The sequence below is a fragment of the Cynocephalus volans genome, chromosome 10, assembly GCF_027409185.1.
Source record: "Cynocephalus volans isolate mCynVol1 chromosome 10, mCynVol1.pri, whole genome shotgun sequence".
NCBI lineage: Eukaryota > Metazoa > Chordata > Mammalia > Dermoptera > Cynocephalidae > Cynocephalus > Cynocephalus volans.
Genome location: NC_084469.1, coordinates 60,816,223 through 60,830,842, shown reverse-complemented (window position 1 = coordinate 60,830,842; position 14,620 = coordinate 60,816,223).

Below are 14,620 nucleotides of genomic sequence, written 5' to 3'. Positions count from 1 at the left end.
TGTCTATTCTGCCATCTTGACTGGAACTTCCCTGCCTGAGTTATTTTGAGGAGATTGCCTTCAAGATCAGGAATTCATTCTTCTGCTTGCTCTATCCTGTTGCTTAAGTTTTCAGTTCTGTTTTCTATTTCCTTGAATGACTCCTTCAGTTCCATGAGTTCTGCTACATTCCTTTTTAAAGTATTCATATCTTTGTAGATTTCCCCTTTCATATCCTGGATAGTTTTGCTCAGTTCATTGTGTCGTCTAACTGCATCTTTTTATATCTCATTGAGTTTCGTAAAGATTTTTACATGGAATTCCTTTCAGTCATTTCAAGTGTTTCCTGTTCTGTGGGATCTGGCTCTTGAGAGTCATTATATCCTTTGCTGGACTCATATTTTCTTGTCTTTTCATATTTTTAGTATTTTTACATTGAAGCTTAGTCATCTGGAAGAGTAGTTCCTTCTTCTTTTACTCTCTTTCCCTGGACTCTGCTGGTGGTCCTCTTTGTGTCAGTCCAAATGAATGGTTGGCTGACTGCCTGCACAGCTACAGTGGCTGCTATGGCTGCTTCTGTGGTAGCAGGCCACCCTGGTGGTGGCAGTGGTTATGGTGATGGCTTTAGTGGGTTGCCTGTGTGGCAGCAGTGGCTCCAGCAGTGTCAGGCTGCTTGCACAATGATGGTGTCTATCTGGCACTGCTGGGGGTGGCACTGACTAGAGCACTGATGGTTGCACTGGCCACCTGCTTGGCTGTAGTGACCTTCACAGCTGCCTGTGACAGCAGCAGCAGCTGGGTTAACTCAGAGATGTGGCAGCCACACCAGTGGCTTTAATTGCCTCTCTTGCATCTACAGTGTCCACAGTGTTAGAGGGGTTACCTTTTGAAGGTGGCAGCAGCACTGGCAGCAGCAAGTGCCTCCCTCAAGTAAGCTGTGTCTGCAGTGACAGTGGGTTTACCTCGTGGGAGCAGCAGTGGTGCCAGACACTGTACCTGCCTTCCTCCCATCTGTGATGTCTACAGTGGAAGTGGAGGAAGCAGGGTTACCTTGTGGGGTGGCAGTGGTACTGTTAGCTGCAACAGCCTCTGACACCTCTGTGGTGTCCACAGCAGTAGGGGGTTATGTCATAGGGGCAGCAGCACTGCCAGTGGTTGGACCTGCCCCACTCTTGTCTGCAGTGTCCCTGGTGGCTGCAGGGTCAATTTACTGCAGCATCAGTGGTGCTAGGGTCTGCCATTTCCTTGCTTGCTGTGAGCCATCCTGCTATAGGGAAGAGCATGGGAGCCTGAGAATGATGCCCCTTGTTCCGCAGGCTGCAAGAGGTTCTCATATGTGCGGCACAGTTCCATGGGAATTTCTGGTTTGTTCACCTTTGGTTGCTTGACAAGGCTTTTCAGAATTAAAGTCCTAACTTTTGGCTTAGTATGGCTTTGGGGGATTCCAAGGGCCCCGGAGTTTCTCAAGGCCATGCTAGCATGTCCTTTGGAGGATTCCAAGGGCCCCGGGGTTTCTCAAGGGACATGTTAATAATACATCAAAATTAATTGGTTTATTTAAAAAGACATTGTCAGTACTAAAGGTGTTTTTGATGCATGTTCCCGGTATGGGTTGACTCCATTTAATTTTGTCATCAATCTTCCTTGTTAGTAATATGTGCATTAACCCATTGTGGCTGTGGTCATGCTCTTGTATGTGTGGAATGAAGTTATTATGTTAGATTTCTAACCACATTCCCCCAGGGAGACAGTGGGTCTGGGTGCAGTAATGTTCATAACTAATTGATCATCAACCAGTTACAGATTTCTTTGTTTCTCCCACTCCCACAGTTTCACTTGATTTACCAAGAACATGTTCTTTCTTTATTAATAATAAGAATGATATAGTGAGTTTTTGTTAGCTTGAGTAGGATCATTTAATTTTTCACTTTGTTCCTTGAACTGTTCCCAGAGTCAATTGGCAAATAAAAAGTTTCACTATAAAGATGAGCATAGGCCCTTGTTAGGTGGCTTGAGACCCAGAACACCCGCCTATCCTTTCTTGTTTACTCAGTGAATCCTTACTGATCACCTACTCTGTGCCGGGGACTGAGGACGCTTTGGCGAACCAGACAATTGAAGGGCTCTGTTCTCCTGTGGCTTATGCTTTGGTGTTGGGGGCAGGGGGGCAATGGGCAATAAATGAACACAATAAATTAGGTGTAAAATGTGTGAAGTACTACGGGAAGAGGGTGTGTCACAGGCATCTGGAGAGGAGACACCAGGAATACTGGTAGACATCCTACAGTAGCAGAATAGGCCCCGGAACAAAGAATTATCTTTTTTTTTTTCTTACAGCTGGCAGGTATGAGGATCCAGACCCTGACCTTGGTATTGTAACACTGCACTTAAAACTTCAGTTTCCAAGGTCATTAGGGTGGTGTCAGCGAGAACAGGTCCAATGGGGCTCCATTGTGATGTGGCGGCTTAGTGCAGGGGTTTTAACCTGGGGTCCAGGAGCTGGCTTCAGGGGGACTTCACAGGCTGAGAACGCTCTAGAACAAGGGCCACAGACCAAGAGAGCTGGTTGATATCAAGAAAAATGTCATGTTAATAGGTACTGGTGCACTTGACACCCGTTACAATGGCTACTATTAAAGAAAGAAGGAAAGAAAGAAAGTCAGAAAGCCTGGCTGGTTAGCTCAGTTGGTTGGAGTGCTGTGTTATAACAACAAGGTCAGGGGTTTGGATCGCCGTACCGGCCAGCTGCCAAAAAAAAAAAAGTAAAAAAGGCAGAAAATAACAGATATTGGTGACGATGTGGAGCAACTGGAACCCCAGTGCATTGCTGGTGGGATTTCTGCGTGGTGTAGCTGCTGTAGAAAGCAGCATGGCAGTTCCAGAGAAAATTAAAAATGAATTACCATATGCTCCAGCAATTTCACTGCTGGGTGTGTACCCAAAAGAATTGAAAGCAGGGACTCAAACAGATTCGCACACCCATGTTCACAGCAGCACGATTCACAACAGCCAAAAAGTGGGAACAACACAAGTGTCTGCGGAGGGATGAATGGACAAACACAACGTGGTCCATCCACACACTGGACTTTTCCTCAGCTTTAACAATTAAGGAAATTCAGACACGCTACAATGTGGATGAATCTTGACGGAGGACATTGGTCTCAGTGAAGTAAGTCAGACACAAAAGGGCAAACACTGTGTGATTCCACTCATAGGAGGTCCCTAGGTCATCAGATCCACAGAGACAGAAAGTAGAATGGGAGGTGCCGGGGGCTAGGGGAGGGGGGTGGGGAGTGATTGTTTAATGGGGACAGAGTTCCAGTTTGGGAAGATGAGAAAGTTCTGGAGAGGACGGTGGTGATAGTTGCACAGCAATGTGAATGTGCTTAACGCCACTGAGCTGCGCACTTAAACGTGGTTAGGATGGTAAATTTTCTTGTGTATTTTATCACAATTTTAGAAGAAAAAAGAAAAAAAAATACGGATAGTACAGGCTCCCACAGATCTGGCAAAATAGACAAAGGTGAAAAACATCAGCTTCATCCTGAGAACTTCTGGGTGCCTCGATGTGCCCCTCTGAGAAACGGAGATAACAGCAGCCCTGCCGTGTGTACCTGATAGCGCCCAGCAAGTGGCAAGTGGCCTATCGTTGCCACCATTTACCCAGCCAGCACAGGGGTCTGGGATGCCCCGCAAGGCAGGGACAGCGTGGCAACTGCTGGCATGTGTTTGAGGCCCAGCAGCCAGGGAGCCTAGCTGCTTTCAGAAGCTCTTGGTTGTCTTGGGCACAAAATTGAAAAGAAAAAACCCAGATTGTGTTGGCTTCTGTTTTAGTCAGTTTTCTGTTGCTATAGCAGAAATACCTGACACTGGGTAATTTATAAAGAACAGAGGTATATTTGGCTTATGATTCTGGGACAGCTGCATCTGGCACTGGCCTCAGGCTGCTTCTACTCATGGCAGGAAGTGGCAGGTACAAGTAGATCACATGGCAAGAGGAAGCAAGAGAGAGAGAGAGAGAGAGGGGAGGTGCCAGGGTCTATTAAACAACCAGCTTTCGTGGGAACTAATGGAGTGAGAACTCACCCATTAATCCTCCCGCCCCCAGGGAGAGCATTAATCCATTCATGAGGGATCTGCCCCCATGACTCAATCAGTTTCCAGCACTGCCACACTGGGGAAGAGCTTCCCGCATGAGTTTTGGAGGGGACAACACATCCCAACTCCATCAGCTTCGATGCGCGAATCCTCCATCTGATGGTCATGACTGCTAAATCGGCCCTGTTTCCTTTCTTGTTCTTAAGTTTTAGACTTTCTTGATTCCAAAGTGATTCACGATTGTTGTGGGAAGAGGAAAAAAGTCCAAAGAAGAAGAAGAAGAAAAAAAAAAACTTTAAAGAGAAGGAAAAACACAAAGGCCACTCATTTTTTTTTAGGGGTTCTAAGCCGTTGACATTGGTGTTACCAGCACTACGCTCTCCCAAGCGAGCTGGTTGCCAGGCCCTTTTAACTGTTGACGTTCATGTACTGCCAACAGATGTTTGTTGAGCAGGTGCTGGGAGCTGTCCTGGGCTGGGCAGGCAGATGCCCTGCGGAGGGAGCCGGTTCCGGCCCCTGCCCTGGTCGCCCTCCTGAGCAAAGCCGAGGCTACAGGCCATGGACATCGGGGCGGGTTGACACATAGGAACTGTAGGAACCACAAGGAGTTACCTGGCCCAGGCTGGCACATCAAGGAGAACTTCCTGGAGGAGGCAATGTCTCAGGTGAGTCCTGGAGGTGAAACTGGGAGTGTCAAGAAAAATGACAGGATAACCAGGTAGAGGTGACCAGCATGGGGACAGGTGTCCTTGAGAAGGGCAATTACGGAGGGTGTGCATACCTCGGGGAAGGGCATTGTAGGACACTGAGTCTCAAGCAGGGGTGATTTTCTCCCCCAGTGACATTTGGTGATGTCTGGAGACATTTGTGGTTGTCACGACTGGGGGGTGCTCCTGGCATGGAGTAGGTGGGGACCAGGGACACTGCTCAGCAGCTGCAGTGTCCAGGACCCCCGCACCACAGAGAGTGAGCCAGCCCCAAATGCCCACAGTGCTGAGGCTAAGAAACTGTGTTCTAGATCCATCCATAATCATGAGAAACCCTAGAGATGCAGACCCAGCAAGTGCAAAGGTCCTGGGGCAGGTTTCTGAAGACACAGAAGCCAGAGACCCAATGAATTGCCGCAAGCCTCCAGCCCCCAACGCCTCCGGTGGGCCCTGCTCCCACCTTGTTCATTTCTTCACGAACAGCCCCTCTCCTGGGCCTCCTGTAGGTGTTCCAGTTGTGACCCAACTTCCTCCAGCTGATAATCAAAAAGAGACATGGCTTAGCAGGATCCGAAGGCTTCCAGCTGCACAGCCTCATGTTTCTGTGCCCCAACTCATCCGCTGATGTGGCTGAGGTACGCCAGCGGTGTTAGGGGGCAGGTTCCAGGGACGTGTTCTTTCTTTGGTCCCACCAGGTAAATAAGGGAACGGGGGCTCAGCTGCGTGAAGCGTGGAGAAGATGGTATAGGATTGTGGGAGGTGTGTGGGCATCTGAGTCAGCCTGCCTGGGTTTAGATTTCACAATTTTTTTTAACGGGGATCGAACCCTGGACCGTGGTGTTAACGGCACCAGCTCAAACCGACTGAGCTAACTGACCAGCCCAAGATTCCACCATTCTTGCTGTGTGACCCTGTGTGATTAACTAGACCTCTCTGGGCCTCAATTCCCCCGTCAGTAAAATGGGCATAGGAACAGTACTTACTCCTAAGGTTGCTCTGAGAACTGGGTGGGGACAGGGTGTACTCACCTAGGGAACAAAATTTAAAGGCGCACCGAAAAACGTCCGTCAGTACGATAACGGATATTCTAATGCATCATTTTTTTAAATCAAAATTAATGCCCCCAAATCCATGATAAAGTGTCAACATTTTATCTAATTCTTTCTTTATTTGTGTGTGTGTGTGTGTGTGTGTGTGTGTGTGTGTGTGTGTGTGTGTCTGTGTCAACATTTTAAATCAAGATAGCAACAGCATTACGGACACGTCCTCTTGGCTTGTTGTGACATGATTAATGATCCTGTTTTAAACCTAGAACACGGTCTGGCCGGTTAGCTCGACTGGTTAGAGCACAATGTTGATAACACCAAGGCCCAGGGTTCGGGTCCCTTTACTGACTAGCGCCTGTTCTTGAGGCGGCTGTGATCGCTGTGCACAGGTGACACGCTCACACGTGGCCCAGACACTTATGGAACCGTCACACGCAACTGTGCATGGCTCTGAGTGTTTTTCCTGCCGTTATTAGTGGGAACCTGCGTTCCTTCTAGTCGCTCATATGATTACTGATGACTTCCCTCCTCCAATGCCGATCTCGCCTCCTCCAAAAAAGGGGCTCCACAACCGGGATCCGGCGGTGCTGCCTCAGTTTCCCCACGCGCCCGGTCGCGGCCGCTGGGGGCGCTGCGGAGCTGCCTTTGTGGCGGCCGCCAGGGAGGGGTGGGGGCGGGCGCGTCCGCCGCTGCAGCTGCAATTCGCCGCCGGTCCCGAGGACCCCGGGGCCCAGCCCGAGGGTAGGAAGGACCTGGAAGCCATCAAGCTCTTCCTGGGTACAGGTTTTCTTTGGGGGCTGATGAAAATGCTTTGGAATTAGACAGTTGGGATGATTTCACCACTTTGTGAATATTCTCAAAACCACCGACTTGTTCATTTGAAAAGGGTGAAGGTTTTGATGGGTCCGTGATATCTCAATAAAGTTGTTATTTTAAAAGGGGAAGGTGAGGAATAAAGAAGGCGGTCTGGAAAAAGAAAAAGGGACGGTGCGATAGCAGATCCAGTTCCCGTTCTATCCCCTTTTATTCCTCCTCGGAATTCTGTCCCCTTCCCTGGAGCACCCCCCATCCACGTTGACAGCCGATTCGAAGTTCCCGCCCCACTGGTGGGGGAGTGGCCACGACTCGCTTTGGCCAATGGGATGATTGCAGAGGCGATGGGCGGAAGATGCTCCAATAAGCCTCGGCTTCCTGCACGGTGCGTTTCTGTTAGCAGAGCTCGGCCTCTCCTGGAGTCCTGGTCCGTTAGAACAGAATACCTGAGACTGGATAAAGTATAAAGAAATGAAATTTATTTCTCACTGTTTTGGAGGCTGGGAAGTCCTCAGTCCAGGGTGCGCATCTGGTCAGGGCCTTCCTTCGTCTGGGAGCGGGCTCTGTACGAGGTCCAGGGACCACCGTGGTGTCATGGCGAGGATGAGCTCACCTGTTCACTTGCTCTCCTGACAGAGCTGACTCAGTCAGCAAACACCAGTTGAGCTGCTTCAGTGGGTCCAGCTCTGGGAACAGGAAGAGTCCCCCTCTCACAGATCTGGGGGAGACATGGCAGGCGAGGAGGAAGAGAGGGAGGGAAGGTGGGAGGGGTGCTGCGGTGCAATTAAGTTAGGGGGATGGGGGGCCGTGGGGGAGCCCAGCAATGGAGCTGTGACATGGCTCACCCTGAAGGAAGTGGGAGCCTGGAGGGGACACTTGCCTAGAGACCTGAGTGGGGAGCCAGCCAGGGTGGAATCTCCAGGCAGAGGACACAGCCTGTGCAAAGGCCCTGGGGCAGGACTGAGGCTGACATGTGGGAGGAAGAGCGAGGAGGCCCATGTTCCTCTAGTCGCTGATTTTATCTCTATGATAGTCATTATTATTGGTTATTGATGAGTTCCCTACTCAAGTGCCAAGCACGGCTCCTCACTGAAAGCGCCTCCCGATTCGGGATCCGGCCGCGCAACCTGTTTCCACGCGCGCGGGCGGGCGGGCGGGGCGTGGTCGGGCGCGGCCGCTGGGGGCGCTGCAGAGCGCCTTCGTGGCAGCCGCCCGGGCGAGGGGCGGGCCCGGCGCGGGCTCCCTGGACGGCGGACAGTCTAGAGAGCAGACAAGCCAGGATCAGAGGCTGCTCTGCTCTCCCTGAGCTTCACAGAGGCCAACAGCCTCCCCCGTTTTCCTGCATCCCTTTCCCAGTGTGTGTGGTGTGTATGTGCCTGCCTCTACCATCGTCCTTCGATTTGGCTCAGTCCGGATCGTTCCATCCATCCATCCCTCTGCAGGAGCATCTGGCAGGACCTGGGATTCCCCAAGGGTGGGACTATTGGCAGTCGGGCCACCCGCGGACTGCCGGCCAAATCAGATTCTGTGCCCAGTCACGGGTCCCCCGTAGGGCATATACTTGGGCATCGCTTGGCTCTCTCAGTCACCTGAGTGGCTCTGCAGTGCTGATTCATCCTGTAGGCACTGTGCCCAGGCCTATCCTTTTAGGAGTCCGTCAAATGTTTTAATTTTAATTTCTTTTCAAATTCGAAGAGATAGAACTGGCCAGTTAGCTCAGTCGGTTAGAGTGCAGTGTTAGAACACGAAGGAAAAGGGTTTAAATAAATAAATACATATATACATACATACACACATACATACATAAGTATTTAAATAACTCAATAAAAGTAGAATATAAAAATTATCATAAATAGGGGCTGGAGGGTTAGCTCAGTTTGCTGAGCGCAATGTTATAACACCAAGGTCACGGGTTTGGATCTTTCTACCGACCAGCTGCCTAAATAATAAATTTATAATAACGAACTCAGCCTAGAGTATCTTTGCTTTGATAGCCACGTAGTTGTAAAATACACAAACACACACACACACACACACACACACACACACACACACACACACGCAGACACAAAGTTGGGAGTCCCTCTCCAGGAAGTCCCCAGCCCCACCTGTCACCCCTGCCCTACGTGGGGAGATTGGGACCTATCAGACCCCTCCACAAAACCCTTCTGCGGCTCCTCAGCACCCTCAGAACAAAAAGCTCATCCTCACGATGACAACCAACAAAGCCCCCCATCCCCTCCCTACCGCTCCCCCCTTTCTCTCCACTCCAGCCCCACCAGCCTCCGTGCTGTTTCTCGGACACTCAAGCTCATTCCTGCCTCAGACCCTTTGCCCTGCTGTTCCTCTGCCTGGAATGCTTTTTTCTAGTTCTTATCATAGTTGATGTGTTTTTATCCTTCGGGTCTCTGCTCAAAGTCACCTCCTTTGAGTGGCCCTCCTTGATGCCCCCAGTTAAAGCAGCCCCCTCTCATCACATCAGTCTGTTTGGGCATCTCCATATCCCTAGCTAAATCCTCTTGTTTGTTTGTTTACTGTGTCCCCAGTTCAGATTATCTCTGGCTGCATAAGAGATCACTCCAAACTTATTATTATCTCTCACAATTGGGGGGTTGACTGTGCTCATCTGGTTGAATCTTGCTGAGGGTCTCTCACGGTCACAGGCAGGCAGTGGCTGGGACTGGGGTCACCTCCAGGCTTCCTGGTGCCTGGTCATATGCCTAGTCGCTCATATGATTCTTGATGACTTCCCTCCTCCAGTGCCGAGCTCGCCTCCTCCAGGAAAGTGCCTCCACAACCGGGATCCAGTGGTGTTGCCTCAGTTTCCCCGCACGCCCGGGCGCGGCCGCTGGGGGCGCTGCGGAGCTGCCTTTGTGGCGGTCGCCAGGGCTGGGGCGCGGGCCGAGCCCGGGGGATGCGGGCTCATCCGCCGCTGCAGCTGCAAGTCGCCGCCGGTCCTGAGCCCGCCATGGCCCGTAGGTGGCAGCGGCGGGCCCAAGCACCCCGGGGCCCAGCCCGAGGGCAGGAAGGACCTGGACGCCATCAAGCTCTTGGTGGGCCTGACCCGGTGCAACCTGGACAAGAAAGTCCTCCAGCCGCTGTTCGAGATAATGGCCCGCAGGACCCCTGCACCGTCCTGCACAAAGGTGACTGCAAAGGAAGACGGGCTGGGGGCACGAGCAGCTAAGCCAGGCCCAGGGGAAGCGTCAGCCTCCGGTGGGTGTAATGCTCTGCCCACCCCCCCGTGCCCACCCTCTCTGTGCGGATCAGCACCCCCTCCCCAGAGCTTTGCCCTCCCCCTTCCCTGCGTCCACCTTTGGCTCTAGTTAAAACTGGCCAAGCCTGTTAGCAACGTGTTTGGGTCCGAGGCCAAAGACAATGAACTTGGACTGACCATCTGGGCAGAGCCCAAATCCTGGGATGGACAGGGAGCAGGAGGAAGGTGTGGGCGACCTGCGAGCCCAGCGGGGGCGGCAGCTGGGGGGAGGCCTGCCTGCCTGCCTCCCACCACCTGATTCTCTCTGATGGCATCCCGGAGTTGGTGCCCAGCCGTCGTGTCCCCTGCCCTTTACTCAGTGTCTGAATTTGGGTGGCTTTGACAGCTTCCCTGTCAGGTATGGGAGACTGAGTGTGGGGACTGCAAAGGCTTTGTGCCGGACACCCCTGGTCCCCATCCTGCAGCAAGACCCAGGAGGGGCCTTGGGGATGGACCAGGGCTCATGACCTATTTCAAACCCAATTTGTCCCCCATCTGTCCCTGGCGTTGCATGCACGGTGATAAACATGAATACGTGTTTGTCGAATGAATGAATCAGTGAGTGAATGAATGAATAAATGAATGACTGATGGGTCAGGACAGGTCATAGGGAGGGTCTGGTGGCATGGATCTCAGGCTGTCACTCCAGCTAGATCCTCCAGCTGCTGGTATCTTGAGGGGGAAGAAAGAAACCCCTCCCATCCCCCACGTCTTTGCAAAACCAACCATCACCAATAATAACAATAATTGGGCCTGAAAAATCTAACTCCTCCGTGTGGCCTGGGAGAGCAGAGGGGACACCCTTAGCCATAAGTCAGGCTCTGGGTCTCCACTGGCATGCCCCCGCCCTCTGGTATGTCTGAAGCACACAGGGAAGGAACTCAGACTTGTATGAAAAGGAAACTTCATGTCCCATTAGCTGCCATTGCCACCACCAGCCTCTTCCCAACCTTGTTCAGGATATGCTCACTTCTTATACATCTGGATGAACAAGATGGCAGCTTCCTGTGGGGTGAAACCCACAGTGTGGGAAGAGAGGACTGCAGAGAAGCAGATGTGTGTTCAGGTTGCAATGGTTTTTAGAGAACCAGCTTACCCTCCCTCACATGGATCAGATGAGGAGGTCCAGAGAAGGGCAACACCCAGCCCCAAGTCACACAGCAATATAGCTGGGCTTCACACCTCCCAGCCTGAGCCCTGACCCACTTTGAAAGAGGAATAAAGGGAGGAAAGAAAGAGATGTGATTGTGGAAACACAGACTCAAGGTCAAAGCCATTCCAGCGAGGCTGGCCATCCTTGCACCTAAAGATGGCCAAGGCCAGAAGAGGGGCTGCTAGGCTGGGAAGACATTGACCTAGCAATAGTCCGGTTGGCCTGGAGTCATGGTCATCATCACTGACACGTAAACTCTATGAGGGCAGGGAATATGTCTTGCTCACCATTTTGAAATGGAGCATGTGTGTGAACATGAGGGAATGAGAGTACAGGAGGATGGACATGGATGGGCTGGCTGATGCATGGATAGAGAGATGGACAGTGAAGGGATGATGCAGACGTGTGGATGGATGGATGACAGTGACTCAGTGGACATACAAGTGGATGTGATGGATGAAAAAGTGGGCGGGTGGATGAAAGGCTTCAATGGATTGACAGATGGATGGGTGGATGAATGGACGAATGGATGGAAAGATGGATGGATGGATGGATGAATAGAAAGGTGGATAGATGATGGGTAGATGAATGGATGGGTAGGTGGATGTATGGGTGGATGGAAAGAAGGATGGATGGTGGGTATATGGATGGATGGGTGGCTGGAAAATAGATAAATGGGTCAGTGGGTAGATGGATGGAGAGATGGATGGGTGATGGGTGGACAGAATAGATGGGTGGGTGAGTGGATGGATGCATGGATGGATGATGGGTGGAAAGATGGATGGATGATGGATGGATGATGGGTGGAAAGATGGATGGATGCATGGATGGATGATGGATGGATGGGTGTATGGAAAGATGAATGGATGGTGGGTAGATGGATAGATGGATGGATGGGTGGATGGATGGATGATGGGTGGATGGAAGAATGGACAGACGGATGGATGGACGGATGATGGATGGAACGTTTACCACCTTCCTCCTCACCTGGTAAATGTGAATGATCACCAGCTTTGCAGCAGACAGACTTGCTTTCCAATCCTGGCTCCGCTTCTTATTTCTGTGTGATCCTGGACAAGCCACCTCATCTTTTTTGGGCCTTAGCTACTTCATTTGTAAAAGAAAGAATATCAACAGCTATCTCACAGAGTAGTTGTAAAAATTAGAGTTAATTGATATAACGTGGTCCATGTGATTTATCTGAGTATGCCTTGCATACTGCAGGTGTCCTCCATAAATGGCCAGGCACTCAAATAGTCAACAACTATTTGTTAAGTCTCTATTGTGTGCCAGGTGCTGGGCTAAGCTCTGGGGACACAAAGGAATCCAGGGGAAAGGAGAGACGGACAATAAACTAGTCGACAAATAAATGAGTTTAGATAGGCATGAGTCTCTGTGAAATAAATAAAACAGGATGTGTGCTGGCAGATTACCTTGGGGACTAAACATGACCTCTTTGAGGAGGTGATATTTGAGATGAGACCTGAATGACAGATGAGAATGCTGTTGTTCTAAAGCCAAGGGAAAGTCATTCAAGTAGGAGGGCACAGCCTGTGCAAAGGCCCTGGGGCAGGATTGAGCCTGGTGTGTGGGAGGAACAGCGAGGAGGCCCATGTGGCTGAAGCAGAGTGAGGAGGGGGAGAGAGGAGGAGGGCAGGGTGGGAGTGGGTGGGACAGGTAGTACAGGGCCTTGTGGGCTGCAGGAAAGACCTGGGCTTTTCCCCTGAGGAAGGTGGGAGCCATGGAGGGCTGTGGGCAGGGGTGGGATGGGATCCATTATGGAGCTCAGAATCAGGATAATGTGAATTCTGAATTTTCCATTTTCTGAATGGGGAAACTAAGGCACAGAGGGTCCTAGAATGTGAGAGGAGGTTTCTGCCACTGCAGTTGTGCCTGGCTGCTCGGAGGAGCTACTGAGAGCCATCCACACAATGGAACATTAGGCTTAAAAAGGAAGGACATCCTGACACGTGCTACAATGTGGATGCACCTTGAAGACATTGTGCTCAGTGACAGACGCCAGACACAGAAGGACAAACACTGTGAATCCACATATAAGAGGTCCCTCGAGTTGTCAGATCCATAGAGACAGAAAGTAGAATGGTGGGTGCCAGGGGCTGGGGAGGGGGATGGAGAGTGAGTGTTTAATGGGGACAGGGTTTCATTTTGGGAAGGTAAGAAAGTTCTGGAGATGAAGGTGGTGATGGCTGCAGAATCATGTGAATGTGCTTAATGCCACTGAGCTGTGCTAAAAAGATGGTTAAAATGATAAATTTTATGTGATGTATATTTTACCACAATTTTCAAAAAGGTACAGAGAGGAGAAACGGGGGTATTGAGGACGGGTTGCAATTCCAGCAGTAGGCACCTGCAGGCATGGGGAACCTTGCATGTTTGGGGAACTACAGGGGCATCAGGGGCTTTGAGATTTAAGGACAGTGGAGAGATGTGGCTTGGGGGGGGGGGAAGACGTGGTGAGATTGGGAAAGGCCTCAAAGGCTGGAGATCTTGGCTTTGACCTGCGGGCACTAGGCAGCATGGCAGAATTTAGAGCTAGGGAAGGATGTGTTTATACATGCACAGGGTAGGACAGTAGATAGGGAGGGAAATCCTGTCTGTGTCACTGTTCTCAGCCATGTGGGGGACAACCTGGGGCTGAGAGTCTGCAGGAAGAGGTGGAGAGGGCGGGTGGAAGCAGGTGGATGTGAAGGGATGTCTTGTGTACTTCTCAGCGCATGGGATTGTGGTGCCCATTTTATGGATGAGAAAGTGAAGGCTCAGAGAGGTTAAGTGGCTGGCCTAAGATCACACAGCAGAAAGGCATTGGGCTGGTTTTGATCCTCATTTTTAACCACAAGGTTCTAGAGCTGAGGTTAAAGAAGAACACGGGGGCCCCCTGCAGATGGTGGGTTTCAGGTTCAAAGGGGTTGGAATTGGAAGGGGGCTCTTGGCTGGGGAGGGAAGGAGGAGATGTTGGCAATTAGAGAAGACATGAAGAAAGTGTCTTTCTTGTCTCCATTTCCCCAGCACAGCCAGCGCATAACAGGTGCTCAGGAGAGCGGGGGATGGGGGACAGGGCAGGTCATGCAGGGCCTGCTGGGGAGGATTTGGGTTTTTACCCCAAGGAAGGTGGGAGCCATGGAGGGCTGTAGGCAGAGGAAGGAGTGTTCTGACTCAGGTGCTCACAGGCGTCCTTTGGCTGCTGCAGGGAGGACAGACTGTCAGAGTGCGGGGTGAGGGCAGAGGGGCTGTGCTGGTCCAGGTGAGTGATGACGGGACTGGACCAGGAGGGAGGCCACGGGAAGTGGGCAGATTCTTACTGAGCATGCTCAGTGTGCAGCGCGCTGGAGACAAATGGGTGACCAGAACACACCCTGTCCCGACCCCTCAGGGGCCCACAGTCCAGTGAGGGAGAAAAACAGCCCGGGGTAATCAGAGCTGAGATGGGGGACTCGCAGGCACAGGAAAAGCCCAAGGGGGGTGCCCACGCTCACATTGGTTGGGGGTGATGAGAGTTCCCAAAGGAGCTGGCTCGGTCGAGGAGAAATAAATAAGCCGGACAAAGATG